The sequence below is a fragment of the Meleagris gallopavo genome, chromosome 2, assembly GCF_905368555.1.
Source record: "Meleagris gallopavo chromosome 2, MGAL_WU_HG_1.1, whole genome shotgun sequence".
Classification (NCBI taxonomy): Eukaryota; Metazoa; Chordata; class Aves; order Galliformes; family Phasianidae; genus Meleagris; species Meleagris gallopavo.
Window position 1 is genome coordinate 7,174,631 of NC_139405.1, and position 26,314 is coordinate 7,200,944.

Below are 26,314 nucleotides of genomic sequence, written 5' to 3' on the forward strand. Positions count from 1 at the left end.
CTTGGATGCGTTTAAGCCACTGTGGATTTCCAGTCTGTCTACTAGAGACAATTCTGCAAAATGGGTACAATTTTAGAAAGAAAAAAGAATTTGCTTAGGTTATGAGTCTTCTTCATGTAACCTGTGATTTATGTTCTGTGCACCCATAAACAAAACTAGAATGAAGCAAATTTTGAGTTTCAACCGGCTGGCACACAAGAAAAACACAGGAAAAATTTAGGCCTAGAAAGTCTGTAAAGACTATATTTCAGGATGATACCAGCATAATAAAAATATTCTAACACAGACATACAAACAGCTACATATTAATTCTTACTTCCTTATGAATTAACTTGCCTTTTCCACTACGAAGAGTAATGGAATGTGATCTACAAAGCATCATAGAGTACTGAAAGTGATAAGATCTGTCCTGACCTCTGTACAGTGCTTGCATGGGAACAGAGAGTGCTTTAAGTTTTGTAAAAGTTTAAAAGCACTACATTCAACAGAATAACTCCTGGCAGATCTCAGAAATACCTACTGATACAACTGGAGCCACTAGAAAGAAGTGGAGTATCCTCTGCCCCAGTTTTTATATCTTCCAGCAGTGCCTGCCCTACATTTGGAAAAACTGCCAGAAGTCAATCATGATAGACATATGTATGTCATCAGAGATCATATGTTTGCATATATTTAGTAAACACCGTTATTTGGGACTCAAGTGTGCTCTTTTGGTCTATTCCCATTCTCTGCTTATGGAAATAGCAAGATACAACAGTAGCCCCATTAGGTTTTGGATAGCATTAGAGAATTTGTCCTGGTCAACAAGAAGGAGAACGTATTTCATTCTCCCAAACATATGGCAGCTATCAAATGGAGCACACAATTAAAGTTGTTCAGTACTCTCCAAATCTAATCTTTTTTCAATGAATAATCTTTTGTTTTCTTAAAGAAATATCTATCCATGAAAAACACATGTTAGATAGAGATTTGGGACAGCATTTTCTTTATTAAAAAAGAAAAAAGCTATTATTTTCATTTTCTAGCCTGTACTCCTCTATTTTGTTTTTCATCTCCCTTCATTTCTTCTGCCTCCAACAACTAATATGGGAAATAAGGGAATCCAATCCTCCCTAATTTTTAGAAACTGAAAAGCTTTGGATGACTTTCATTAAATAAAAGAGAGAGAGAGAAAAAGAAGAAAGAAAAACATATTTAAAATAAAAATAACTTGCAGAACAGATCCAATCTTTTCCCCAACTTTCCAAGCTAGCATTGCCAGAGAAAATAATATTTCTCAAGATCAAATGAAACAGCATTGCCAATGGTCACCTCCTCTTGTAGCAGTCTACTCACCAGCTTGCAGCTGGAGCAGCGTTAGGGATCCTGACAGCACTAGCAAGAGATATCATAACCTGAAAGCCCACACAGCCTGAGCTTTTCTTTAGAAATTATCACTCCTCGTAGGAGTAGCAACAGAGTGGAGGGATACAAGTGCTGCTACCTTTGCTTTGACTATTCTTTGAGTAAACCATACTCTCAAGCACAACATTTCATTTTTCTATAGATCAATAATTTTAGTGGTTGGGGATAATGATAAACTAAGAGAAAGAGCTCATCCATTTTCATTAAACTCATTCTTTTCTTCTCAATTTCACACAGAAGGCAGGATAATAAATAAGGAGGGAGGAAAGGAAGACAAAATGGGAAAGCAACAACCAAACTTCTTGTGCCAACCTCCTACCTCAGCATGCGCATCTTACAGAGGCAGCTTTACTACCAGCACTGGCACAAAACTTTAATTCATTACAGGGCAATCTCATTAAATTGACATACTCTGAATGGACACCAGAACTTGAAATTACTCATGAACTCAGGTTTACAGAGCTCAGCACCAGATTCAGCTGGGCTGATTAAGTGAAAGTATAATTAAAATATACCTCTCAGCTGCTCCTCATTCAGGAGATATTATTTCAAGTCCTAACAAACCTGTCTCCCACAAGAGTTTAGTACCTTCCCACTTTTACTGGGAAAAAGATTTACTTCTGAAATAAAGAATTGCAAAAAAAGACATTATGGGAGGAATTATTTCCAGTACAGAAACATGCCCTGGTGCATTCAGAATCTATTGGGAAAGCAAATATTTATTTGATGCCTTTCTCACTGTGGATCCTTGTCAGAGAGATAGTTATCCCTTGACAAGTTAAGGCATAAGACTTCAGAGGGAGCATAATCTAAAAATGACCTGCACTTAGGAGAGAAGAAGCCCAAGAAATACTAGTATTGAGACCACCAACTGAGGAGAAGTAATAGATAGCACAGACTTTGAAAGGCAATATTATTGTGTGCACATCATCCAAGCCAATATTTTGCAGCAGTCAATATCCCAGCAGAGAACAAAGCTAATAGTCTTCTAACTGCATAGCTCACATCCAGAATCATTACATTGATGCTATGAGGAAAGATATTAATTAAAAGGAGGAATAGAGAAGTGGCCAAGGAACTAAGGAGGCTGTCTTGAAGAAAGATGGAAAACACATTTGCTCATCTTGGATAGGCAACAGCTGAGAAATTCTCAACAGCCCACTAACCTATGATGGCAAAAATCCCAGAGACAGGGAAGTCATTGTTACTGTTACTGAAAAAGAGGAGATATGATCTGCTGAGAGGAACAGTTAACAAGCATCAAGCGGACTGGGCCTTCCACTGCTCTCCTCTGAGGTTCTCTCATGTTACTTTCAGCGTACCTGCTCCCATCCAATGAAGGATATCATCAGTGAGAAGTAAAACACTGACAGCCACCTCCTCCCTAACTGTGAACACATATTTCAACAACAAGCCACATTTTTAAGATAACTGAAATGACAAATTCCTCTTCAAGCTCAAAATGCAAAAAGGATATTTGTGAGTGTTTTTGTTTGTGCTTTTTTTTTTTTCTGTTGAGCACTTTTAATATAAGCCAAGTAAAGAAAGACTTGTGACCCACTCTTGATCATCTCAAAGATGAGATAGTTCAATGTTCAAATCACTTCATATGAAGTGATCTAAAGTACTACCTCCCACCTCCCAAAATAAAGCCTTCAGTTTGAGTCTTATGGTGTGCCTCCACATTTTCTGTTAACTATGTTCTATTTTGCAGGCCCTGCTTTAATACTCAAAGATCCCCAAAGACTTGCCTTGAACTCCAGCGTTATAGAAGACTTCTGAAAGGCTGGATACCTGGTTTCAGCTGTTTTTTTAACTCAGAGTTGACTTCTCAATGAAAGAATTCCAACTCCTTGACACTAGGCCCAAGCTCACATTGGATTTTACCTGAAAAATATGGGTAACAAAATCTAGTTTTTCAGCAGCCTATGTGAGCTTAATGCAAAAGCAAGACAGTTCCCTGAAATCCATCTTGCCCAGACTCTTCTTGGACTGGTACCCACACCATCTTTAACCTTTCTTTGTTTATAATATTGTAATCCCCTTTTCAAACATTCAGATCAAAATAGTGCCAGGTATGAGATTAGTCAGCAACAGAGCTCCCCCTCAGTGTATGCTGCAGCAGTCCCACTGCTTGGAGCTTCCATGAAGTCTGCACTAAGCACTGAAAAGCTACTGTAGGGAGAAAGCTTGCCTCTAGGAAAGATGAAGATGTTGAACATTTTTAGATGCACTGCTGAAAATGGTTGCTGTGAGACATTAAGGCTCCTTAATTTCAAGGATGGATTTTATGCAGATCTTTTGGATTCCTCAGTTGTGGATCTACTCTCCAAATTATCTGTTGATTAAACTAGGATAAGAACTATTATTTCTTCTTTATCACTTTCCATACACACACAGCATTAAGAAAAATGGCACATTTCAGCCCTTTTATTAATGTTCAGATTTTAACCAAAGCCAAAAGGCCTACTTTTCCTCCAGACCATTGAAGTATAAGAGAAAGAGGGAGAGAAAGAAAAGAAAAAAAAGATGGCTACACCAAAGCTGATGGAATTACACCCATATAAGACTGGTTAACGTAAACTGAGCCCCGAATCAGATTTTCAAGCTTAAATGGGCTAGCAGAAGGCCTATGTGAATGATACTGCATGAAATGTATGCAATAGCTGCTTCCTCAAACCAGGACACTATGTAGAGATAACATGATACTACAACCGTGCACTTGGATACAACAATATAGGCAGCACTGTAATTACAATAATGACCTCCCAGAGCTATTGTGTCTTTAATTAAGTCTTTAACACTAGGCATTTGCCACTTAATCCTAACTCGCTGTAACTACTGCAGCGTATCATCTACATTTTCACAAAGAATTACTGTGTCATATTTCTGTCAGGAAGATGAAAGGGAATATTTTAGTTCAAGTGGCATTTATAGGATGAAACTGTATGAAGTAAGAGGCCCATAGATGTCCTTTTAACAGCACTTCATACCAAGTAAATGCTTCTGTTCCCTTTCTTTCTCTTACCACTCTGCTTCCTCCCAGCATAAACCAGGAGAAAGCAGGCAGGAGGGGCTACACAGAGCCAATATCACACCTGATTACATGGATGATAAAGCTGTGACAACAGACTTTATCCAGAATACACTGCACAGCAGCAGCGCCACAAACCAGCAGCTTTCGGGTTTCGCTTAACTCTTTACCAGTCATCACAAACCAACCTGCAAGCTGCCCTTATTCATGCCCATACCTCACCATACTACTGTCCTTGGATAGGAGAGCTTTCCTGAGATCCCCTGCCATTCTAAAGTGTTCTGAGCTGAATCAGTATTCAGTGCAAATGGGCATGGTCGTGTTACTTTCAGTATCGATAGCAAACAGTTATCTCATGGCATTTTTCTAATAAAGGTTCTGCAAACGTGTAATTCTTTCTAAAAATGCGTGCATGTATGTAGAGGAACTTCCGCCTGTTGTGTGAATGGCACCACTGTTAACTCAAACACAGGGACTCTGAGTAGCTCTGTCAGTTCTACTTCACTTTAACAGACTCCCAGGCACCAGAGATGAGAACAATTTTCTGCTTGTTTATTTGAGGAATTCTTATTCTAACTATGGAAATCTGTCTCAGACCAATTTCCACATCTTTTCAGCGTCGTCTTTGATATGAATATTTTCACTCTGTTTCACTATTCCCTTCCATCAACCCAAATACCACATCCAAACAGTCTGATGAATGAGAAGAAACACAACAAAACTGAAAATCATTCAGTTAGAATGAGAATTCAAAAATTATCAATCTCCTCTGTATTTCTTTACCATCATAAAAAGCTCTCAACACGATGTCTTGCTACTTCATACCAGGGAAGAAAGAAACACCACACGATCTTTAGTTTTGAGTGTAAGAGTAAAAAGTTCCTGGAAGGGGACTTCTCTTCTCATTGGAACACTAACATATTTTTCACAATGTCCTATTTTTCTTTCTTGTCTTTCTGACCTTTACCACACCTACTCTTACATTTTGCAACATTTTTCACGAGCCTGGAAAACACACACCATTCACGTCGCAAGGTAGATGTCAACAGTTGCCTGAAGCTTCTTCCTCTCTCCTTTCCCTTTTTTTCCTACCATTTGTTATACTGCTAAGTATTACCTTTCCACACTGCTTTCAGTAGTAGCCTCCAGCTTCTAGAGCATGAGAGAAATGGTTGTTTAGGTTTCTTTTATGCCACTTCAGGTGAAAGCAGTATTACAATCAGGTACACAGATGCCACCCATGAGAAAATTCTAACCTACTGATCACCAACTGCAACTCAGGTGAGGTAATCAAGGCTCACACTGACTGGGAAATAAATTGACAAAAATTAGTTTGCACTGCAATATTCATACTACAAACTGAATCGAGCAGACACAAGTAGAAAGATTTATCATTGAACACCTCTTATAGCAAGGACAAATGATCTATAGGAAATAGTTAAACAAAAGTGCTTAAAGTGTCTGAGGAGATGCGCTCTTTGAAGGATCGTAAATAAGATCTTTTCACTTTTACCTGAATTATTGCAGATGGGGAGAAAAATGACAATATTATGCTTTAATGCTTTGATTACTGGCTAACCAGAAGAAAGAAAATATAAAAATTCAGCTCTCATTATTTCTGATTGGTACAAGACTTAATGGTCCACCAAAACTGTTCTTTTTTTTTTAATTAACCTCTTCTGATGGCCAACTAATTATGAAAACAAAACACTTCTATAGAAGATTCAAAAGCACAAAAGAAAAATACTCATAACTATTCCTAAATTAAATGTATCATTTCAACATTTCAGAATGTTCTGAATGTTTTTCTCATGTTTCCATTTGTAAGGAATAATCCATCATCCCTGTGAGGACTCAGCAATGTGATAGACACATCTTAAATTACTTCCCTAAGGTGAGAGAAAGAAGCACAGCCTTAATGAAGCAGCCCTCTTGCCAACCCTTTTGCATACCACCCTTAGCCAGACCTTCTCTACAGGCTTGATGTGAAAAGGTCGCTGGCCTTTTATCTGAAGAAGATAGCCCCTGCAAACCAGCCATCCTTGCATTTCATTTGACACCAGAACTACAGCCTCTGCTCCGCTGTTAGAAGACAGGCATCTCTGTACGCCTGATCACATATCTGTCTACCACAGCTTGACAGGCAGCAATGTGAAAGATGTGTATGAGTTCATTCCATTTGGAAAAGAACATCTTTAACTGCTGAAATCATATATATCTCTCCAGAAGATGTGCAAAGTAATTGCAAGTTCTTGACAATTAGAATCACATCCCAAGACTTGCCATTGATTTCAGTGAGCTTCAAATCAAGCACACAATTTCCAAAAGAGACTGTTTGGGTCTGATTTCTTGGAAGAATTTAGATTGAATCTGTAAACGTTACAGTAGTCTCAGGTAGAAGTACGATGTGACACACAGGCTCACATTTTCACACGGTGAGGATGGATTTCCTCTTTTTTAAAACTTGATTACATTACACACAAATACTTTCTGAATACACCCTGTGAATAAAACTCTTATCTCTACACAAGATATATATATTTTTTTCCTTTAATTCCACTGGGCTGAATCATTCTCTAAGATACTACTGGTCAAGCTCTGAAGCAGCTTATTTTAAAGTTGCCCCAGGAGTGTGAAACAGGCATCTTAAAAGAGATTTCCAAAATTCTACTCTCTGACAGTGCATGTATGCCAACAAATAACACTATATTCTTTAGGAACAAAAGGTGTCAATGAACTCAATGAAATACTTTTTTTAAAGGTCTTTTTCTTCTATTCTGAGCAGAAATCCCTTCCACTCATTGGAAATTAGGCCAGCCTTAGGCACTGAGTTATCCATGCAAGATGTCGAGAGGGACTCAATAGCTTAATCAGATTCCACTTTTTACAAACAAAATTAAAAGCAAAGTAAAAAGCTAAAATTAAGCATATGACTAACAACAAGAAATGAACAGAAACATGAAGGTTTGGGCTCCGAGTCTGCAGAAAGGGAGCCACAGGAAAATGCAGAAAGAAGCATGGACTGAACATGTTGGTATAGTAGTCCACCGATGGCTATGGGAAGGGAATCATCTGCCATCTCATCTGTGGCAAATGGGGCAAGAATTCATAAGCTCAGCTCATTGCAGAAAAAATTTAAGGGAAGACAGTAAAGGATAGAGAGTCTGAAGCCTTCTAATGATTGTGAAGCTTGGGAATAGGCTGCTCTGGCTCCATCAGTGGTGGTATTCAAGGCACTGCTTTCTCCAGAGCAGCACCACAGGGCAGGTCCTGCCTGGGGACCAACATGGACTCTTCCCAACCACTTCAGGCAGCAGCAGGATCCCGCTTGACCCACACACTGAGATTTTTGCTATTGCTTTTACGTGCATGAGGATTTCCTTCTAGTTTTAATCTTTCTGTGAATGAGCAAATATGGCCTAAGCAGTTGCACTTCTCTTGAAGAGAATACAAATCCTGTGTTTACAATGCTTTGGGAAAGCTATGCAGCTCATCAGTGACAGCAGAAATGGGGAATGGTTCCCCACCCCCAGCACTGGCTGTTGTACATTGTTATATACAGAATGTCTCTTGTTGAGTTTGAAGTGAGCCATCTGGAAAGCAGACAGAAACAGGTATTGATATTACACCAGAACACATTGTCACTGCTAACGCCAACTTACCATCTCCGAAGCTGCCAATTATTCCCGAGTCACTGATATATTATACATTTTAATCCCAGAGAATCATCCTCTCCTGGAGGCTTTTTCACACCCATGACTCTGAAGTATCCCTGGTGGCATGTTGGCTAATTAAGAGCAAAATCCATGTCTTGATGAAATAACACTGCCACCGAAAAGGATTTCTACAGCTAGAAAAAATGCCTAATCAGGCTAGGAGGAGCAGCATCCCAACACTTGCACTGCTTACTGGAAAGAGGTCTACAGCTAGCAATTAACAAGGATGAAAAGGACAGTGATTTAAAGCATATTGCCATGACATTATTATCAAATGAAATGAGTTTGCTAGGCCCAGCAGCTGCATATGCTTATTGTCATTTAATGTTTGGATGGCAACACATCAGGCATTGAGTATCGGGAGGTGCCGAAATTAATAAGTCATTTTGACACTGGTGTGAAACGAGCAAATCAGCATTCTGAGGAATGTGTTCACACTCTGAGCAGACAGGCAGACATCCTAAGCATGTGAGGTGACACCAATCAACAAAAAAAGGGGAGACAGGAAAGAGAAGGAGAGAGAGATGAAAGCCAGGAGGAGAAACAGGCAGCCGATGAAAAACTAGTTCTGTCCTGTCTCTTGGTTTGGCTGCTTGGTGTCAACAAGGCAGATTTCTTTTCGCTAAGGCTGAGATACAGTGCATGTCTTTGACGGTGTAAATCTCATGTATTATTTAAGCTCTACATGGATTATCTCAAATGAACTGAAATTAACGTCATGGAAACCTTTCTGGAGTTTTTATTGCTTTAGCAGCAATGCAAAATTCCTGCCACGTGCACCGTTAATCAAAACGTATTTCTTAGCACAACAAGGCTGGCTCTGCACACGTACCCGAGAGCTCCTCAGCTGCATTTCCTCCTGCAGCCCAGAGCAGCGGTGCCTATATGAGCAAACTCAGGATCTGGCTTTTCACGACTTTCAAAGAGCGGGCAGTAGTTTTGATCCCAGCTCCTCTACCCTCTGCAGATTGGCTGCTCGCCCCGTCCCTCTCCTTCCAATCCTCCTTATTCTTATTCCCTTTATTGCAGGATATGTGTGCAGTGCAAAGGCCCCTGAGTCAGCTATCAAACTCACCAGCTGTCACATTGCCATAGGTGAGGCTGTGCAGAGGGTGCTCAGCACAGACTAGTTTACCTCTGTTGTAGCTAATTCATTTGAAGCAGTGTAATTACATCTACTGACATCTCCCTCCACTCATTCTTACCATCCTGTCCCTATTCTCACCTGTACCAGCTCATTCCTCACCACCTCCAAGGATTGCATATTTCATTGCCATTCTTTTCAGTGGGTAGAACCCCTCATCGATTGAGGTCCCTTTTCTTCCCAAACAAAATGCTGGTACTAATTCAATAATCCTTTTGCATTTTGAAATTTACCTCATATTGCATGTAACTACATGGCTTAGAAGCTCATTTTCTCACAGACCCAAGTGCCTAAAATGCAAATAGCAAAGTCTTCAGAAGAAAAATGTCTTCTCCTTGTCCTGCAGAGCATCAGGATTATATAGGATATGACAACACAACTGTTATTATGGAGAAAAATGAGGCAATGAAGAACGTAAGACAGAGCAGGAGCAGCATCAGGAACAGGGTATAAAGGAAGCAAGGAGAGAGGAGAAAGCATCCTCTTATGTGCTGTAGATAGCTCATTAACATTAGTGAGAATAAATCTACATTCCCCTCATACACTGTTTGGACTTTCTCCATACCCACTTGGTCTTATACCCCTCTCCACAAAAGATTAAAATTTGTTCATCAGTTAAATACATCAGAGCAAATAATTGATACTGGAACCAATATTTCTATCAACATGAATAACCCACATTTCTGGGGCGTATCCACTAAAAAATGAGAGCTTTCACAATTACTGTTTTGCTGCACTTATGAGAGGTCTTGGACAGCATCAGGTTTCTACTACCAGATACAAACCAGAGTGAGATTATATACTTGCTACGGAATCTCCCCATCCCCAGGTACTGCTGTCCCCTGTCCTGTCATAGGTCACATCAAAGATTCACAGAATCACAGAATCACAGAATCACAGAATTGTAGGGGTTGGAAGGGACCTCTAGAGATCATCGAGACCAACCCCCCTGCCAAAGCAGGTTCCCTACACCAGGTCGCACAGGTAGGCGTCCAGGCGAGACTTGAATATCTCCAGAGAAGGAGACTCCACAACCCCCCTGGGCAGCCTGTTCCAGTGCTCCGTCACCCTCACCGTGAAGAAGTTCTTACGCACATTCGTGCGAAACTTCCTATGCTGCAGCTTATGTCCGTTTCCCCTCGTCCTGTCTCCACGTACCACTGAAAAGAGACTGGCCTCACCGCTATGGCCGCCACACCTCAGATATTTATAAACCTGGATCAGGTCCCCTCTCAGTCTTCTTTTCTCAAGGCTAAACAGACCCAGTTCACTTAGCCTTTCTTCATAGGGGAGATGCTCCAGGCCCTTCACCATCTTTGTGGCCCTCCGCTGGACTCTTTCCAAGAGATCCCTGTCTTTTTTGTACTGGGGAGCCCAGAACTGGACACAGTACTCCAGATGAGGCCTTACCAGGGCAGAGTAGAGGGGGAGGATCACCTCCCTCGACCTGCTGGACACGCTCTTCTTAATGCACCCCAGAATGCCATTGGCCTTTTTGGCCACGAGGGCACACTGCTGGCTCATGGCCAACCTGTCGTCCACCAGGACGCCCAGGTCCCTCTCTGCAGAGCTCCTCTCCAGCAGCTCATCCCCCAGCCTGTATTGGTGCATGCAGTTATTCCTCCCTAGGTGTAAGACCCTACACTTGCTTGTGTTGAACCTCATCCGGTTTCTTACTGCCCAGCTCTCCAGCCTGTCCAGGTCTCGCTGAATGGCAGCACAGCCTTCAGGCGTGTCAGCCAATCCTCCCAACTTCGTATCATCAGCAAACTTGCTGAGGGTGGCCACTATCCCCTCATCAAGGTCATTGATGAAGATGTTGAACAAGACCGGACCCAGCACAGACCCCTGGGGGACACCACTGGTCACAGGTCTCCAGCCAGACTCTGCACCACCAACGACGACCCTCTGCGCTCTGCCAGTCAGCCAGTTCTCAACCCACCTCACTGTCCACTCGTCTATCCCACACTTCCTCAGCTTTGTTATAAGGATGTCGTGGGAGACAGTATCAAACGCCTTTCTAAAATCAAGGTAGATTACATCTACCGCTCTTCCCCCATCCACCCAGCATGTGACAGCATCATAGAAGGCCACCAAGTTGGTCGAGCATGACCTCCCCTTGGTGAACCCATGCTGACTACTCCTGATAACCTCCTTTTCTCCCAGTTGTCTGGAGATGGTATCCAGCACAAGCTGTTCCATCACCTTTCCAGGGACGGAGGTGAGGCTGACAGGCCTAGAATTACCCGGATCTTCCTTCTTGCCCTTTTTGAAGACCGGAGTGACATTGGCTATCCTCCAGTCTTCAGGGACCTCCCCTGTTGTCCAGGACCTCTCAAAAATGATGGAGAGCGGTTCGGCAATGACCTCCGCCAGCTCCCTCAGCACACGTGGATGCACCCCATCAGGTCCCATGGACTTGTGGACCTTAGTACTGCCTAGGCGCTCACGCACGTCCTCTTTCCTGACTAAAGGGAAGTCTCCCATTCCCCAGACCCTCTCACTAACCTCCAGGGTGTGGGATTCCTGCAGGGGAGCCTTTTCACTGAAGACAGAAGTAAAGAAGGCATTCAGTATCTCTGCCTTCTCAGCATCCCCCGTTACGAGGACCCCCCCCTCACTTAGTAAGGGGCCCACATTCTCCCTAGTTTTCCTTTTGCTATTAACATACTTGAAGAAGCCTTTTTTATTATCCTTTATCACTTTAGCTAGATTCAATTCCAGACGGGCTTTAGCCTTCCTCGTTGCATCCCTGCAGGCCCTGACTACATTCCTATATTCTTCCCAAGTGATCAGACCCTTTTTCCACATTTCATGGACCTTCTTCTTTCCTTTGAGCTTGCGCATGAGCTCCTTGCTCATCCACAAAGGTCTCCTGCCACCTTTTCCCGATTTCTTGCTCACAGGGACGCACCGATCCTGAGCTTGGAAGAAGAGCTGTTTAAATGCTGACCAGCTCTCAGAGGCCCCCTTACCTTCTAACACCCGAGCCCACGGGATAGCTCCAAGTAGGTCCCGGAAGAGATCGAAGTTGGCTCTCCTAAAGTCCAGGGTAGCAATCCTACTTATTGCTTTGCTTCTTCCGCTCAGGATCTTGAACTCCACCATCTCATGATCACTACAACCCAAACTGCCCCCTACCTTTACTTCCTTAACAAGTCCATCCCTGTTGGTGAAAATAAGGTCCAGTAACACCCCTCCCCGCGTCGGTTCCTCCACCACCTGCATCAGAAAGTTGTCTTCAACACACTGCAAGAACCGTCTGGACCGTGCGTGCCTGGCTATGTTGGTCATCCAGCAAATATCTGGATAATTGAAGTCCCCCATAAGCACCAGTGCCTGGGAACGTGACGCTACATCCAGTTGCTTTTGGAAGGCCTCATCAGCCTCCTCATCCTGATCAGGGGGCCTGTAGTACACCCCCACAACAGTGTCACCCTTACCAGCCTGCCCCTTGATTCTCACCCATAAGCTCTCCACTGCTACATCACTCTCCCCCAAGTGAATTTCAATACATTCTAGCTGCTCTCTCACATAAAGAGCAACTCCACCACCCCGCCTAGCCAGCCGATCTTTCCTAAAAAGCACATAGCCCTCCATGACGACATTCCAGTCATGCGAGCTGTCCCACCACGTCTCCGTGATCGCGATGAGATCATGACCTTGCGACCGCACGCAGAACTCCAGCTCTTTATTGATAGCTACCTGTCTGTCCTCTTCAGGCCCTAAAATCAGTGACCAAAACAAACACTGCATTGAGTGCAGCTTCAGCAATGAAGCAGAATACGAACATTTCAGCCCTGGACAGATTCAGGAGACGGTGGTAAAGCACCAGCTTAGAGATATTTATCTAAGGAGAAGAGGGGCAGTCCATCACTGCTTTCTTCACCACAACTCTCATCGGTGAAGGAACTGACCTTAGACTGCCAGCTAAGCTCTGTAAGCTAGCCAGCTAACCTCCCAGAAGGGGCTAATTCCTCAGGCTGCACATCAATTTTCTCTTATTGTTGCTCATAGGCAAGAGCAAGTGAAAGAAAAGAGAGTTCAATGGGCTGGTTGTTCATCCCACACAGACTTAAGCTTACTGAAATCAGGTATATTACCATGCACTGTAAAATCTAGCAAGATTTCAATGGAGAAGTAAAGAAATATTGCTGAAGATAAACAAAATCACAAGGTTTGAAGAATCAACTAAAGAGAGCCCTCTGAAATTCATTGTGTTCTCTGTAACCGTAGGTTCCAAATACTCTTTCACATTCAAAGACAGATTGAGGATCTACAGCAAAATGCAGAGAGAGAGCAAATCTATGACCTTCACATCCTCTATCCTTTATTAACTTGGAGGGGTGGAGGAAAGAGAGTGAGCTACTTAAGGACCAAAACTTTGTTCTTTTGTCCTTCATGGAGAAGTATACGGTATATTCAAGAATCACACCAAAACTGCACTTCTGTCTTCAAGCTGCAACAGTTTCCACAGACCAATTTAAAGTGCCCTGCATCTCCTGGAATGTGTAAAAGGTGCAATAAAATTTTTACTAGCTGACATTATAATAGACTTTTCCCTCTTTGGTCTTTGTTCCCACACTCCCTCCAAAGGCCTCACAGCTCAGCATGTGGGCTGCACAGTCTTTTCCCTTCTGTGCTGCAACATTAATACTAGGCAGTAAAGGCATGGCAGCCCAATGAACAGAAGGTTTTTTGAGTCCTTCATCCTTAGTTAACATCTTTTCCTTGTATGGAATTACGTTGGCATTAACTCAATGCCCAAGAGGGCAGTGCAGCTCTGACAGTCTGGTGGTGTTAGTGCAGCTTTTTGGTTAGCTGCCAGATTCAGCAAGAACAGCACTCATAGTCCTCCCATTCCTGAAGAAGAGTAAGAGATTTTCCTCCTTGTTTACTGCTCTGCTGGCATGCACAGTACTGCAGAGTATGGAATCATACAATCATTGAATGGTTTGGGTTGGAAGGGACCTTTAAGACTATTTAGTTCCAACCCCCTGCTATAGCAGGGACACCTCCCTCTAAACCAGGTTTCTCATAGCTCCATCCAACTTGGCCTCGAATGCTTTTAGGGAGGGGGCATCTACAGCCTTGCTGGGCAGCATGTTCCAACACCGTCTATAAGCTTGCAAAGCCCTAGGTTTCAATTAGGTCATGTTACATATATTTCAAAAGAGACCTAAGACAAATTAAATCAGGACCTTCCACTTGTAAAGGAGCAGGTGTGCACAAATACATCCCTCTGCGTCCAGCTTAAAAGTGAAATGGAAATAGTAGCAGAAATACTTTCCAAAAGAACTGCAGAGTCTGTAAATGCCTCTACTTTATTTCTGTGCAAAAACTCATTTTGCGCCTGCTTTCTAAATCGCTCCTCTACTTCTACATTACTTGTTGTTGTGATGCTATTGTAGTCTGCTTGCACCTGCTAAGGACACACTAAATCAGGGGCATCACCCAGAGTGTGAAGTACTATTTAAGGTACATAAGAATATCAGAACCCAAGAACTGAAGATTAATTCTCTGCATCTTCAAGCCTAAACAGTTCTAAGTTACAATTCATCCTGGGGTGGAGAAACCAGAATAGTCTGCCATCAAGAGATGCACAAGTGAGTCTGATGTTACCGCTTTCTTTTTCTATATTTACCATAGAGATCAGTTTGCCTGTGGCTGCAAAAATATCCTGGAATAATCCAAATGTTGAAACCAGAGCCAGGTGAGCCATATCCTGGCTGTTATTTTACTGAAGCATGTGCCACAGATGGAACAGACAGTCATTTCCATTTTAAATAGGAATGGCTCAACATCAGTAACAGTCAGTGACTTACACTGCTCTAATGTATAACCCTCTGTATGCATCAAGTTGAGAGCAAGTAAAAAAATCTACAGATGGTCAAGCTTATGGCCTCCTTTTCTCTTTCCAGTCAAGTAATAAAGACAGCTTCCTGGTTTCACTCCTAGACTGGATGCTTTTGGAGTGACAAGTTATGGTACGGCCATAGGTGACAGAACAAGAACAAATTTTAAAGGTGGGTCAGGCTGGTAAAGCACTCACTATCCCATGCTTCTGCTAAAAGCAGCCTGCAGACACTAGTGAAAATTTCCAGAAGGACACTGCAGAGGTGGGAAAGGTCAATTTAGAAGCAACAAAAGGTCATGAGTCTGAAAACAGACCATACCTCCCTCTTGAAGTCCTGACTCCCCAGCTAAATGTCTCCTGGCTGAGGGGACAGTACTGCTACCAGTTACTACCAAAAAACCTCTGATGGTAATTCCTCTGCTCTGACATTACCTGAGGAACTATACTAGCCAGCACAGTGGTATTAACACTAGGACAGTGGAGACCTCCAAAAAACTGGAAATTAGATGATGGAACTGCTATCTTGACAGAATTGAAAGAATCCAAAGGAAAGCACTCTAAGTCCCTATATTACAATAGCTTTTTGTATTCTCTTCCTCCTGGTATTTACCGACTAACAATGTTTTGTTTTCTGGATGACTATGCCAAGGTCATGTGCATTCCACAGCATCCATTTGAGGTAACAATACAGCACTGATGCTGCCTACTGAAACAGACTGAACTGTCCTGTATTCTTGATTTTTTTCTGCTGATTTCACTTTGCTCTTTGTTTTAAAATATCTTCATTTTCCATGGGCATCCAGAATAAACATTTCATCATGGCTAAGGAAATTGTATGATGGGAAATTACATTTTAATGATAAGCACGCAACACAAAACAAAACAACAAAAACAACAACAGCAAAGAAAAAAACAACATAGGGCAGCGGAAAGGCTGGATTAGCTAGAACTCTGATGGAGAAGGCTAATGCCCCACACAGCTGCTTTCCTGGATCCTGAAAAGAGATCCAAGTTCAAGTTGTAAGAAGTATAGCCAAGTGTAGAATGAGGGCCAGTTTTTGATTCTTTTCAATCTGTGAAAGGCCTGCTTTTCAGCCTAGATTAATTTGTTCAGGGGGCCTTAAGGGGCAGGGCTTTAATTTGCATCTGGCTTAACTTTTGGGGTTCCTAGCAGTGGCACTTTCTGAATTCTTATCCATCAAAATAATTAAGCACTCATGCGTAACTCAATTGTGCACTCATGCGTAAATTAATTGGGCATGCCAGCATGAAAGAATTGGGTTCTCATGCATGAATCAATTGGGCACCCATGCATGAATTAACTGGGCATGCTAGCATGAGCTAATTGGGCACTGAAGCGTATACTGATGATTGGGCGCTCATGCACAAACTATTTGGGCACTTGTGTATGAATTCACTAAACCCTACAATTCATGCCCAAGATACTCTACCCTCCACCTCTGTGTTTCAACATAAATCTCTTACAAACTCTACTTTCAACATTACCACAAGCTTAACATACAAAAATTGCAAGCTCCACACCCTTATTCCCTCCCCCCAAAGACCAGGCAGGAAGCATAAGAACTGTATCACACACACTGCAATGAGCTCAGAACTATGAGTTGTTTGTTCCAACCAAATGCCTTCCTTTTTCTCTGAGCACTCATTAACACCTTTTAGCAGGCCTTTATTTTGATGGAGACCCTCAGATCAAGCCCTCAGTCCTGCCAAGTGATGCTGGGCTCTCTAGGACCTGCTTGGAGGATAGCACTGGCCCTTCTGCCTCCTGTAGTGGCACCATTGCAGCTTCTGGATACCAAACCCTGTCAACATGTGCTGGCAGGGCATTTGGGGTATGAATTCATTGTAGGCTCATGCATGTACTAATTGAGCACTCATGCACAAGTAAATTGGGTGCTCATCCAGAGCTAATTGGGCTCTCAAGCATGAATTGATTGGGCTCTCAAGCATGCACTAATTGGGCGCTCATGCGTGAACTATTTGAGCAATAAAGCATGAGCTAATTGGGCACCCATGCGTGAAGTAATTGGGTGATCATGCATTGGCTAATTGGGGACCCATCCCAAACCAGGACAGGTTAGACACTCAAACATAGCTTAAACCAGCACTCATGTATGATCTAGATAGGTAACCATGCACAAATGCAAGAAACCTGCAATTTTTTCCCCATACATTCTTCCCTTCACTCCTGTGAAACACTTAAGATCTGTTCAAACACATTATAAACTCTACTTCAAACATCATCACAATCTTAACATACAGCAACTATAAACATTATGCTTCTTCCCTGCAGACCAGGGAGTAAGGTCCTAAAATAGTGGCAATGTGTACATGCACTCTTTAAAAATCTATTCCTCTCCCACAAAAAAGACTGTGGGAGTTAACATCACAGTCAGATGATCCTACTCCACCCTTTGTCCCTGCAGATCAGTCTATACAGGCGGTTAGTATTGTAACACTCACACATTCACTTACTAAAATTCTACTCCAGTCCCCTGAGAGCCAGATTACAGGGGTTATCATCATCATCAGAGTCTGACCTTTAACTAAATAAAAGCTCCACCCCCTTCTCATATGATCTATATTATCGGAGTCAACTTTCTCACATTCTGAATACACATACTCTTCACAAACTTCAATCATCATCTCCGTGGATCAGACTGCAGGGGTTAATATCATAATGGCCTGAATGCATATGTATTATTATGCCCCTCAGGGCATAAATTGCAAGGCTTACTGCGTTCATGCATGAGTGCCCAACGGACTCACACAAAGATGCCCAACTAGGTCACACTCAAACATCCAGTAAATTCATGCATGAGCACTCAATAAACATGTGCATCAATGCCCAATTAGTTCATGCATGGGCATACAAATAATTCACACCTGAGAGCCCTAACAGTTCATGCATGATGGTCCAATCAGCTCATCCTGGAGCACCCAGTGAATTCACACATGGGTGCACATATAATTCCTATCCAAGTTCCACATTAATTCATGACAGTCCACTCAAGTAGTTCATGCATGAGTTCCCAGTCGTTTTATGCATGAGTGTCCTGCTAATTTACACTTGATTATATAATTAATTCCTGCAGTGGTGCACAATTAATTCCTGCTTGAGCACCCAGTTAGCTCTCACATGCACAGCCAGTCAGTTCAAGATGCCCCATTAACTCATGCATGATTGAACAAATTGACCACACACAATCACATGATAAATTCATGCGTGAGCACCTAACTATTTCATTATCACAGTTCATTCTGGACAACCAAGTTTATTCACAAAAGGAACACTCGACTAGTACACGCATGAGCACCTGATGAGATCACAGGAGTGCTGCATGGTGCACACATGGCAAGGTTTGGCACAAGAGGAAGAGACAGATGGTGAGATACTTGAGGAAATATATGGAGGGAGAGAGGGCAGAGAAGATGTGTGAGGAGAGGTTTGCTCATGGGAGGAGGAAAACCATACCTGAAAGTTGCCCCTGAGGGACTGCAGCATCTAGGTGAGCTACACAAGGGCAGCATCACCCTTTAGGGACTCTGGCCTGCATGTAACAGCCTGAAAATTCCTTGCAGCTCTTCACAGTTACTAATTACTTTTTTTATGAGCTGATGGAAAGCTCAGTGGATCTAGCAGTAGAGTATATGTATCCTTGTGAGAGGAGAGCCTGCTTATCTTCTAAAATGAGTGTGAGATCAGCAGTAATTATTATGCTGAAAGGCCAGTAGTACGGTATATGGTCAACCTGGAAAGCATCAAAACAGTCTGAAAACTCTCCATGCTTCCACTCTACACTGGTTAGGACTGTTCTTGATAAAACAAGGGCAGGATAGGTTGAACTGGAACAGAAAGTCCTTCAGAGGTGAGAGCAGCAAGTTAAAGAATTGCAAACACAGTTAAACACAGGGCTCAGTTTATGTTCCAGCACGCAGAGCAAATTCCAGGACAGTTGAGCCATCTGGTGCACCATTTTATTCCATAGGTGGGAAAACACCTATGTTTTATCAAGAGAGAACTACTTAACGCTCGCTTTATGTGTAGACAAAACTCTACAGCCAATTTAATTCAAGTAAGGAAGCAGAGGTAGAATAATAAGTGCATGTATAGATTGCTATATTCTATTCTAGAGAGAAAAAGGGTAGAATCTGTGATGGGTAAGGTCTTCTGACTGTGACCTTAGCTCCTGTAATGTGGTTCACAAGGCAGGGAGCAGAATTTTAGAGAGTGTAAATACCCATTGCTACTATATGAATCACTATTAAAAGTTTTACATAGGCAAAAGAAGGAATGCATTTGACAAATTGCAGGATTTACTGGCTTTGTGCATGGATACCCAAACAATTCTTGCCTGAGTGGGCAGTCACTTCCACTTGGGCACCCAATTAATACATAGGCAGGAACCTTGTTACCTCATGCATGATCACCCACATGTTTCATGCAGACATTCACAACCAATTCACACTTGAGTACACAATTAGCCTATACATGAGCACTTGATCAATTGATTTTTGAGCACCCAACTCATTTGTGCATGAATGCTCAACTGTACACACAAGTACCCAGTGTGCTCAGACGTGGGCAAGTTTTCTTGGCTTCCACTTCTGCATATGGCCAAGGCTCCAAGCCACTGAACACATTTTGTCTCTCACTTGACCCCTCATCTTTCGAAAACTCATACAGGTAGCTCTGAAGTCTGTTTCCCATCCTTTTACACATTGTTCATACCTACCCACCCCCACCAAGTCTAACAGACAACATTTACACCCCGAATTCCCAATGCCAGAATCAAGGCTCCTTGTCAAACCTCAGAATCATTCTAAATATTCCAGCCCTGGCCCATGCCCTGCCTGTGCCCTCCACCAACTACTGTTCTGGGCACAATTATTGCTGCTAGCAAGACAGCCCTCAATGGGAGAACGTTGCCTTTATTCATCGACAATTAAAACAAACTTTTCTAATCACTGTTCAGAGTAGTGAGAAAGAAGAAAATAAGCAATCAAACACAAAGTAAGCACCCTTCCCCACCGTCTCTTTTCTGGTTTCAGTTTCTCTTACCCTCGCCACAGGTTATTTTCCTTCTGCCCCTGTGGTGATGCAACAGGCAGTGCAGCAGGTTGGGGAGGTGCATGGAACTGATCCAGTTCCTTCCACTGCTTCTGGACTGGGATCATTGGGGTGATGAGCAACAAGTGATTCCCATTTGCAAGGCAACTAAGCTCTGTTTGGTTGTACTTTTTTTTCAGTCAATGAAACGTGTACTTATATCCATCACTGTCTTCTTAGCAGTTACTCAGAAAGCCTTGCAAATGTTCACAGTATTCAAAGAAGTATAAAATGTTGGTCCATAAGGCCTGAAGGACACACACTTTGCCGAAGAATCACATTCCACCACTAAGCAACAGTGTAAAAAATGTTAGTTCAGTGCAACATTCACCACATCACATGGAAAAACAGAAAACTTGGGTTTGTCAAACACATTGCAGTACCTTTTGGTACTGTTGTACTACTCCAACTAAGTAGTGCAATGGAACTGCCTACCCAGAAGAACAACTCCTTTGCAATAGGCAGCCTAACCTGTATGTGGAAACCTAGTCGATGTGCTGCTTGTTTCTGCCAATAGATGCATCTAAACTTTCAGCTGACTTTGAAATGCAAACCACACAGCAACTCATAATGCAATGCTTTCTAATCTCGAGAATCCCACCTTATCTACTATAGGAGGGATGTTTAGGCCTTGAAACACCAAAGGGTTAGCAGAATTGCATTGGCAGATACACTACTTGTTGTGAAAACTCTTCAAGCGTATCGATAGCAGATCTGAGACCATCGGAGTCCGTCAGCTGAAAGTCACTTCTCTGTTGACTGCTGCACTTGCTGTAATCTCAAGCTACAGAAACCTGGAGTCTGATCAGAGTAAAAAATAAACTTCTGGCTACTTCTTGTCAATATAAAACAGCTGCAATCTGTGGCAACTTTGGTTGTAAAAGTACTGTTTACCTGTAAGCTTAAAACTGTCATCTTTTCAGAGCCAACTCTATCAGGAAGGGGCTGAGTATTTCCCTACAAACAGGAGAAGAATGTCTACCCCCACACAACAGTACTAGCCAAAGGCTGGCCCCAAAGCATATTCTGACTCACAGATGATGATGCTTCACATTGCTGAGATTTAAACCCTGTGGGAGGTGTTTCTTCTCCAAACGTATTCTTATCAGCTTAACATGGCTGTCTACAATAGAGGGCAATCATTTCTGCTGGCATTTCCTTGTTTGAGGGAGACTACAGCAGCCATTTAGGCTGGTGAGCACTTCAAGGCACTCTGTATGAGGGTCCCTGTGGAAAAAACTCTCCCTCCATCAGACAGACATCTGCTGGCAGATGTCTGCTCCCACCCTGTCTCCCACAGCTGCCAAACTGCTCAAAACTGCTTGCAGAGGCAACTTCATTCCTAGGCACCAGGTATACACCCAGCAATGTCATGTAGGACATTTGTCCCTATTCCTACAGCATGACTAAGTACATGGAGGTTTTAAATGGCTGACTGGTCCCTCGTGTTCTGAACAGCCACACAGAATTCCACTTGCTTTGATGCCCATCAGGGTGCCCTGGGCCGTTTAGCTTAGCCACACACGTCTACCTCATTACCCATCCCCAAAATTAGCATGGAAAATAAATGCCACATCACAAGACCACAGCTTTAAATGCACTCTCATTCCTTACCCAAATTCGAATTTCACATTCTGCTACAAGTTGACAAGATAATTGTTAGGTAATTACACTGTCTTCATTTCCAAGTACAGCAAAGATACAGCAGCAAGAGAATGCACAAGTGTGATAAAAATTACACGTTGGTCTGCTTTTCGAAAATTATCCAGCTGGCCTATGTATTACCAAATAAGCACTTGCCTGAAAGGAAGTAATGGCTGGAGAATGTCTCAGAGTTCTGCTCTTGTTGACATCATTAGCATTTGCAGCTAGAATAACAGGGAAGCAAGAAATTGTAGGTCTTCCACCACCTCTTCTTTGCATACCAATGTTGGGGCAGCCCAAAGTTGCCACCACTGTCACACAGGAGGTACAATGAGTACAAAAGAGAGGTAGAAGATGTGAGGAGTCATTGCCAGATCTCTGTCAGCAGTAAGATATCTTTAGATGTTTTGAGCATATTTCTACATTGTAGTTGTGGGAGCGCAGGTAGACCTGCCTGAGTCAACTCTAAAAGCAGCTCAGCTCAGGAGCCCACAGGATGCACCACAGCACCTCTAAAAATAAGAACCTAATTTGCATGCAGGTGGAGTAATTTTCTTTGTCTCATTGATACCACGGCCCAGGAGCATCTTTGGATATTGGTAACACATGCAAAATGCTTGCGTCACAGATAAGCCTAGGAAGAAGAAAGATGATCTGAGGTCCAAAGCTGTGGCTCACATGAATCAGCCAGCTTCCTCAGAGTTAATAAGGTTCATCCAGCTAAAGACTTAGCCTTGTTTATATGTTGCTTTACTCCTCAGAGGAGTAAGTGAAGTTGCCATCACAGACATGCCTTTGGGATTACCTTGCTAATGCAACCTCGATGAAACCTCCTATTCATCTCAGCAGCACATTTGAGTACTGCAGCCCCCAGTAAATCAGAATATGCCAGGATGTCTATAATTCCTAACTGATGCTTTGTAGTTTCCACTCTTCCCCACCACCACCACTAGAAAAAGAAGAAAAAAAAAAAAAAAGAGTGGACGCCAATTTCCCTGCTGGTGTAAATGAGTACACTTCCACTGAAACTGAGAAGCTTCAGCCAATTTCAACAAGCTCAAAGCCTGACTCTGGTTGCTGTTTCTGCTCCCGCATACAGCAGTTTTTAGATCCAGCACAGTTCGTGCAGGATGAGTAACATTCTATCTCTAAAGCAGCTTTAATGGAAAGGCTTCCAATCTTTGACAGCAGTTCCAGTTACCAACAAGTTTTAGTTCAGGCAAAGGAAGAAATAACTTGGGCAAGCCTTAGCTAAACAGCAGCCAAACAAGGATATGCCCAAGCCCTGGAGACCAGGCTTCTGAGTGCCTGTTTCACAATCATGTTTAACCAAATATCTTTTCAGTGAGGGACTTTAACAAGAGGAACCTTTTCATTTTTTTTATTGCTCAAAACCACAGCTACCACATTAAGACACATTTCTGAGCTTTAAAAAAAGGCTGCTTTCAGCATTCCTAATTTTCACTGTTTATAAGCCATGACTTCACTGAATGATTTTTTTTCCTGCGTAGCTGAATATGCCCTGTATCTAGAGGGTAATTTTGGCTTTAATCTGCACTAAATGCTAGAATGTCGGACAAGTGAAGCATTTGATGGTGATGATAATGAGTAGCCCATTAAAGGTAATTTTTAAAAAGTTAATGAGCTCTCACTAAGGGACCGACACGTACTGTAATGAAAAATGTTTGCATAAAGAATATAACTTTCTAGCTATTTATTTTACTTTATAGAGAGCCTATAAAACTTTTTAATATGCCTTCAATTAATTCAGCACTTTAACTGGCTCTTGAGTTTTATTTTCATTCTTGTTTTGCCATACTGGAATATAGAAATCTAGTTTTCTAAGGAAAGCAACTGATATCCCAATCAATCACTCTTTTACCACCCTATTCTCCATTGAATATCCAGGGATTCAATTTCCCTCCCTCCCTTAATTAAGGGAACTCAGCAACAAAGTGATTTAGTGATCATGACTCTTGCCATTTCTTTAGCTGTGTGGTCACTGTTAGCCACTATTTGAATTTACCAGCATAAATAAAGCCCTTCTGTGACTAAACAAAGTCAAAGTAGCAATAAATTAAGCCTGCCATGTACACTTGGTTAAACCTTTAGCCAACATAAATACAAGTGGCCTTTTGCTGTGATTTGCATGGTACAATGACATCATACATTTCCAAATAGAACATCAAGACCACAGCCAAAAAGCTAACACAATTCCCTTACGTGAATCAAATTGCAACAATCTCGAGTTTGTTGCAATGACTGTTCATTTTCTGGTTTCTCCACCCTTTGGTCTCATGTGACCACATTATAAAATATTCTACATGGTGAGCTCAAGTTTGCATTTTCTGCATGATTACATTTTGGCAAGGGGACTCCTCATGTTGTCTCTCTCTGCAGGAATGTTTTGAAAGTTACTGAAGTTACTGAAAAGTCAGAATTTGTCAGCTCAGAGTCAAATGCAGTCTTTCCATGCTGAGCCAAATCCTAGGAGGAACAAAGGCTACAAAAGCACTGCATCCAGAAAGAGGCAGAAAAGCAAAAACAGACACAAAGACTGCCAAATAGAGGCTGTGCTAACTGGAGCTAAATCTGGCTAGGGTAGGTGAAAGGGAGCTATGATCGTTTAGGTGACAAAGGTTTTAGATTGTGGGGAGAATAAGGAGCTGCAGGGGGACAAGAGAATTAATGCGCGATCTCAGCTTTTCTCAAGCCAGGCCTGGGCTGTGGTTCTGCTCATCATCTAATCAGTTAGAGGGGTTGGAATCAGTGATCTCCAATCCATGTAATTCTGTTATCAGCGTCTCTACCAGGGAACACAACTACATTGCAGACAACGCGCAGCCCAGAAACACCTGAGGTACTCCAAATCCAAAACCAAAGTGATGCTGAGTCAGAGGCACAGACCTCCACAAGGCATCGCCCCAGACTCTGCTTCAAAAGAAGGACTGCTGCTCCTGAAGGCTTTTGTCCCTTGCAAGGGCAGCTGGGACTGACCAGGGGCAGCATAAACAGCATTGCACTGGGTTCCCTTCTCCATCCACAGAAGAATCATGCTCAGCTGACTGCTATAAGCAGTGCTACTGGTAACTGCTCACAGTAGGGGAAATATTGTTTCCTCCGGTGTTGCTCTGAACAGCACTTCTAAAAGCATGCTTGGTAACTCTGTTAGGCTGTAGTACACTTGATGTTATGCTACTAACATTTGCTACTTAAAAATATTGTTAGAGATGTTGCTGCCCATGTTTCTGAGCTGACAAAACCCACCCACAAGTGGGCGAGGAACTGTGAGTATCACAGTGTTGCGGAGTTTGGAGCCCTCGTGAGCTACTGGAATGGAGGGACAAACAGCCTGCATTTTCTTCTCGTTTCTATCAACCTGGTTTAATCCAGAACTGAAGAGTCATGCTCTCTTGTTTGCTCTCTGGTAAAAATTTCTTCCCTAAGTAAAGCAAAACAAACATTTTAATGCGGAAAGGAATCAAATAAGAAATTGTATCATAGATGTATTATTGATCCAGAGATGGGCAAAGAACAAAAGATGAGCAAGACCTCACTGAGCTCATGCGTGTGACAATTTTAAAAGGAGAAAAAATAATAGCTCATCGGTGAAGCCATAAAAAAGGTCAGAAAGAAGCTTTGGCCTCAACCAGCTTAGGGCCAAGCTGTATAATTTTATGTCACCTTTTATTTACATTTTCATCACGAAAGTTGTGTTGAAAGAAAAGCAGTAGAAAAATACTTTAGGCTGGTCTTTATAACAGATTACATTATTACAGTACTCTAAAAACAAAGACAAAGCAAAGTCCTTCACGTATTGACTTATTCTCTACTGTCTCTTTATTCTCTTAAGCTTGTGTTGAGTAATAATTCTTGACTTGCAGATCATGACATATTAAGAATGAAAAAGACTTTACATTCTTTTTTTCTCCTCCCTTTCTTTTTATTATTCCTTTTGAAAGATTCGCAAAGGGCTGAAATATCATCGAGGCCTCTCTGAGGCCAATCAGCACAATGCTTATTAAGCACTGCACAGAAGACGTGATCTATTTTTAATTAAGCCATCTTTGAACAATGCAAGGTAAGGAACCTGGCTTTTGAACTGTGAGGCAATCAGTGAATGGATGGTGAGTGAATTAAAAGTAAACATAAGGAAGAATTCCAAACACGGGGAGGGTCAGAGGGGATTTAAAAAAAAAAAAAAATTAAGAAAGTGTTCTTAAAGAAAGAAAAAATGAAGATTTTCTTCTCATAATTTGGAAGGTGTGTTTCGTTCCCTATTTTACTCACTTTTTAAAGCCACATCCGGTTGTTTGTAAAAACAATTTGTTAACAAATACATGGTTCCCCTCTGCCCAGAACATTAGAAACTGCAACATATATA

At 42.2% G+C, this 26,314-nt stretch overlaps 1 long non-coding RNA gene across 2 annotated transcripts in view; it reads right to left on the reverse strand.

Annotated features, from left to right (window-relative positions):
• LOC146544854 (uncharacterized) overlaps positions 1-26,314 on the reverse strand; it is a 312,668-nt gene that overhangs the window by 272,855 nt on the left and 13,499 nt on the right. For both annotated transcript variants that reach the window (XR_014881834.1, XR_014881835.1), the window contains exon 2: positions 3,156-3,291. This is a non-coding gene — a long non-coding RNA (uncharacterized LOC146544854). The remainder of the gene's footprint in view (positions 1-3,155; positions 3,292-26,314) is intronic.